Below are 6093 nucleotides of genomic sequence, written 5' to 3' on the forward strand. Positions count from 1 at the left end.
GGGGATGAAATGGACCAAATACTTAATTTTTGTCGGTTTTTCTGGTCGCTCCAGAGGTCGCAATTATGGCACAAACATCCCGAATTTTTATATGAAGAAGGGGGTTGGGCCAAAGAATAAGCATGCCAATGGACCCTGACTTTGGTGTGAAAAATGACAAATTTTTTATTCTATAAGTATATCCAAGAGGAGTGGTTGACCTTTAAATTGATACCAATTATATTGTCGAATGTACTCGGATGTGGGAGTTACACGTAAATATTTACAGGTGCTTACGAATTCAGATATAATTTAATAAACCATTACCACACTAGAGGGTGGAAATATAGGGCTGATCGCTTTGAAATATTCCATGAGGTTCCTGTTATGGTCAAAGACAACGCCTACAATTTTCGGTGATGAACAGATAATAATTTTGGGATGAAGTGGACCGAAAACTTATTTTTTGTTTTTTTTTTTCGTTTCGATCTATAGGCTACATTTATAATAAGTAATTAGAAGGGCTGTACTGAATATTGGTAATATTCGGAAAATATGTCCGTGTAAGGAAATGGTGCTGTTGACCTCTAATCGGGCAAGAGGGTGCAACTATCGAAATATTACCCATCCTCGGAATAAAAAATCCGCTGAAAGATAGAGTTCTGTGGTAGTTGTGTAGGGTATCGTATGGTCTGCACCGTCCGACTTTACTGCTCCGCTCACTGGTTTACTGTTACATATGAAGGGGCACTTTCATCTAACACATTCACCATATCATTATGAATTTCTTGTATCGATAAACCTTTTTTATGTAAATATTTAATGACAGCAAAGATTTCTAATTTGTCCATTTAAAAAAAATGTTGAACACCTGAGACAAAATTTAACATGTGTTCATAACATAACATGGAAAAGTTTTTTGGATAGAAGCAATAGCTTCTGGGGAGAATATCCCAACAAAAAACTAAGGGAACTGATGAAGATTAGTGGCGTGATCCGAAACTATAGTCTTCCCTGTCTTACCCCTCGGCAAACAATGCCATACATTCCCCACTAATAAATAGTTGTTTTTTATAAAAACAACAATCTGGGATTCAGCCTGACTATTTCGCAAAACAAAATACAAATGGTATCCCAAAAAACCGCCAACACTACTATTTCATACTTTTTTACATCAATAAAGCCATTGCAATTTGTTATTCATTTAAATCCGTGGTCAATTATTAAATTGTAGTCGATTATGGTAATGGTGTACGAATAAAATTACAAAACTTCCGGTATAAATAAACCAAAAGCAATTTGTTCACAACAACAATCGTACGTACATACCTACTAGTACCTATAGGTACCCACTCTAGGCCACTCGGCCATTAACCAACCAATAAAGAAAATTGGCCACTTTATTTTGTGGTCGACACACTCTCGCACACACACACAAAGCCACACAAGTGGTTTCAATGGCACAGCAGAGGCCTGGTCCTGTCAAGAGTTGTCAACAAAATCAGAAAAAAAAGAATAGTTTTTCTCGCAAACACACACACACCCACATTTAAGGATGGTAGTCAACAAAACAAAAATAAGTTGTTTTATTTTTTTGTTAAACTAAAAAAACTACAAAAGTTTGTCTGTCATCTTTTGTAGTCTTTCTACTCAAAACATAAACACCCACAAACAAACCTACACACACGATGTACACATCTCTTATTATAAATGACAAGTTTATATTTAAAAATGAGAGAAAAAACATTGTTGTGGCAATAAAGGTGGTATACTAGTAACAGCAACAACAACAACGACATGTTGCAACAATTGTCCCCACATCCATCAACAAGTGCACTTCTGTCTATTCGAAATAAGATGACAGTTTGCAGAACTGACACATTTCAAAAGAACAGAAAACAGCTGACAACCGTTTGTGTTACTAGCAAAGTAAAGGGTTATTTCAATAGGAACTTCATAACTTGGAATTTAATTTGTGAATGCAATATTTTGTGAACACAATATTTTTATCAGTACTTGAAAGAAAAACAGATTTCAAAAATACTATCGACATTTTGAGTCGGTGCACTATGGGCCAGGAATCCATTTTTTTTTTTTTTTTTTGGCTGAAAGTCGATTTCAGCAAAGCCAATAAAACGTTATATATAGCATTTCCACATTAAATGAAACCTTTTACAAATTAAATGAACCCTTTTCCAAATTAAATGAAACATTTTCCAAATTATATGAAACCTTTTCCAAATTAAATGAAACCTTTTCCAAATTAAATGAAACCTTTTCCACTTGAAATGAAACCTTTTACAAATAGAATGAAACCTTTTCCAATTGAAATGAAACCTTTTACAAACAGAATGAAACTTTTTCCAAATTAAATGAAACCTTTATTCTTTTCTAAGGAAATATAATATTTGCACTAATTTTAAACCAATATTTGAAAATTAAATCAAAGAATATTAACAAATATAGTTGTATGGCTATGTAATTAACATAAATATTCTTTAATTCGGTGTGATTTCATTTAATATCTTTACTAAATAAAACTAAATAAATAGTAATACAAACTGGGGTATTTCTTGACATTTTAATAAATAAATATTTAAGAACAAGAATTGAATACCCGGTCCTAAATGTGAAATACATATTTGACTTAATAAATTGTTGATGATAAGGTAACTGCTTATCTTAATGAAGGGGTTCCCGACTTGCAGCTTGTGGGATTTTCAAAACCATGTCCATAACGTAGTTAGAACAATCTTGCCGAGTAAGCTTTTGAATACTTCGCTCGATTACATCAACAATGTTATGTTCCATTGAAACGTCACACAGCTCAGCTCTTGGACATAATTTTATTTTTGAAAATGCATTTTCGATTGGATTTAGCATTGGAGAATAAGGCGGTAAGAATTTAAGGTTGCATCTTTTGGATTCGATCAAATTTTTTATGTCATGTCGCTTGTGTATTTGAGCGTTATTTTCCAACACTGGATTGATTTTCTCAAAAAAAAAATTTTCTATAAATAATTTAAATCTGTCTGCATTGACACTGGAATTTGGAAACGATTGTGTGATGTACAACTCCCGCGTTGTTTATTGCTGCAATTATAGTGATATTACGACCTCTGACCGTAGGCAACACAATGTGTCCTCTTGTTCCTTGTATTGAACGGGCTTGGGTTCTTCGTATGTGAAGATTAAATCCACACTCATCAATGAATATTAATTTTTCTCCTTGTTGGGGTATCCATTTTGTAAAGTCTTGAGCATATTTTTGTCTCAAGCCTAATGTTCTGGAGTCATTCTTTCGTTCTATTTCAATAGAGGCCATCTTAAACGTAATTTTTAATTTCCGTAATCCATATTCTATGCAGCTTGTGGAAATATTTATATCATTTTCTCTCAACAGTTTAGTTTTTATGGCTTTGAGGGTAATTCCAGGTTGACTTTCTATATAGAACTCGATCAGACTTAAAACTTGTGGTGTCAACAACTTAGTTCTATTTCCTCCACGCTTATTTTCCTTCAATGTTCCAAAATTTTGTTTGTATCTTCTTATAAATGTTTTTTTTCGGAATTTATGTTTATGCAGGTTAAATTTGCAGCCTCGGAAATGGTTCTCCCCTCTTCATAGAATTTAAATAATAACAATTTCATGTCTTTTGTTATTTTGTTATACTGACCCAATTTGTTTCGGGGTCTTGTAGATGTAGCTTCGGTAGGTTCTGGAGCATTTCCACTTGCAATACTTGGCGAGGATATTGATTCTTCCTCAGGTTCCCAATTATCAGAGCTTCCCGAGCTAAAATCAGGTTCGCATTTATTTTAAACGTTGCTATTTTTAAATACAGTGAACTCTCCATAATTTGAACATCCAAAACAGTAAACTCTCGACAATGTGAAGTAATTGCAAACAAAATTTTGGAACATTGAAGGAAAATAAGCGTGGAGGAAATAGAACTAAGTTGTTGACACCACAAGTTTTAAGTCTGATCGAGTTCTATGTAGAAAGTCAACCTGGAATTACCCTCAAAGCCATAAAAACTAAACTGTTGAGAGAAAATGATATAAATATTTCCACAAGCTGCATAGAATATGGATTACGGAAATTAAAAATTACGTTTAAGATGGCCTCTATTGAAATAGAACGAAAGAATGACTCCAGAACATTAGGCTTGAGACAAAAATTTGCTCAAGACTTTACAAAATGGATACCCCAACAAGGAGAAAAATTAATATTCATTGATGAGTGTGGATTTAATCTTCACATACGAAGAACCCAAGCCCGTTCAAGAAAAGGAACAAGAGCACACATTGTGTTGCCTACGTTCAGAGGTCGTAATGACACTATAATTGCAGCAATAAACAACGCGGGAGTTGTACATCACACAATCGTTTCCAAATTCCAGTGTCAATGCAGACAGATTTAAATTATTTATAGAATTTTTTTTTTTTTTTTGAGAAAATCAATCCAGTGTTGGAAAATAACGCTCAAATACACAAGCGACATGACATAAAAAATTTGATCGAATCCAAAAGATGCAACCTTAAATTCTTACCGCCTTATTCTCCAATGCTAAATCCAATCGAAAATGCATTTTCAAAAATAAAATTATGTCCAAGAGCTGAGCTGTGTGACGTTTCAATGGAACATAACATTGTTGATGTAATCGAGTGAAGTATTCAAATGCTTACTCGGCAAGATTGTTCTAACTACGTTATGGACATGGTTTTGAAAATCCCACAAGCTGCAAGTCGGGAACCCCTTCATTATCATCAACAATTTATTAAGTCAAATATGTATTTCGAATTTAGGACCGGGTATTCAATTCTTAAATATTTATTTATTAAAATGTCAAGAAATACCCCAGATTGTATTACTATTTATTTAGTTTTATGTAGTAAAGATATTAAATGAAATCACACCGAATTAAAGAATATTTATGTTAATTACATAGCCATAAAACTATATTTGTGAATATTCTTTGATTTAATTTTCAAATATTGGTTTAAAATTAGTGCAAATATTATATTTTCTTAGATAAGAATAAAGGTTTCATTTAATTTGGAAAAAGTTTCATTCTATTTGTAAAAGGTTTCATTTCAATTGGAAAAGGTTTCATTCTATTTGTAAAAGGTTTCATTTAATTTGGAAAAGGTTTCATTTAATTTGGAAAAGGTTTCATTTAATTTGGAAAAGGTTTCATTTAATTTGGAAAAGGTTTCATTTAATTTGGAAAAGGGTTCATTTAATTTGTAAAAGGTTTCATTTAATCTGGAAATGCTATATTTGAAATCTAGAGACTTTGAGTTTTACTCCAGCAACATTTTATAACATTGTGGGCCACGGTTTACAAATGACATGAAGTTGAAGTCAAAATTTCATATTTTTGTGAATATAATTTAATTTAAACTAGTAAGGAAAGTATTAAAGTCGGACGGGCCGACTATTTGATACCCTTCACTACTAGGGGTATATTAAACGAATGCATCCTAACAGGAGGGCCATTGACATGAAATTTGATGAACAAAAATGTGTGACCTTTATCTAAATGTAAACCGAATTAGATCAATCCATAAATTATGTAAATCGATTTTAAGCAAATATCAAAAATATCCAAATGCCCAATTGTGTACGTTGTGCAAAATTTCATATCAATATTACAAAAATGAGGAGCTCGGTGCACCATTTACTTAAAATCGGATGAAAATAGATATGGAAGCTATATCCAAATATGAAACGATTTCAACGAAACTTGTCACAGGTTACGTTGTACTAATTTCAGCAGGTTTTGTTCCTAATGGCTATATTTTGGGTCCAACTTAAAATCGGACGAACATATATATAAGAGCTATATCTAAATCTGAACCGATTTTCAATAAATTTTACACACATCATTCTAGACTCAATCCAGTGTGCTATGCCAAATTTCGTGCAAATCGAAAGCTATATAGGGACTCTGGTATACCATTTACATCATATATGGGATCTATATCCAAATCTGAACCGACTTTCAAGAACTTTCACACATGTCATTCTAGACGCAATTCAGTACGCTATGTCAAATTTCGTGCAAATCGAAAGATATATAGGGACTGTGGCATACCAATTACCTAAAA

The sequence above is a fragment of the Musca vetustissima genome, unplaced genomic scaffold (assembly GCF_032173495.1).
Source record: "Musca vetustissima isolate MV318-11 ecotype Yass unplaced genomic scaffold, APGP_CSIRO_Mvet_v1 utg5865, whole genome shotgun sequence".
NCBI lineage: Eukaryota > Metazoa > Arthropoda > Insecta > Diptera > Muscidae > Musca > Musca vetustissima.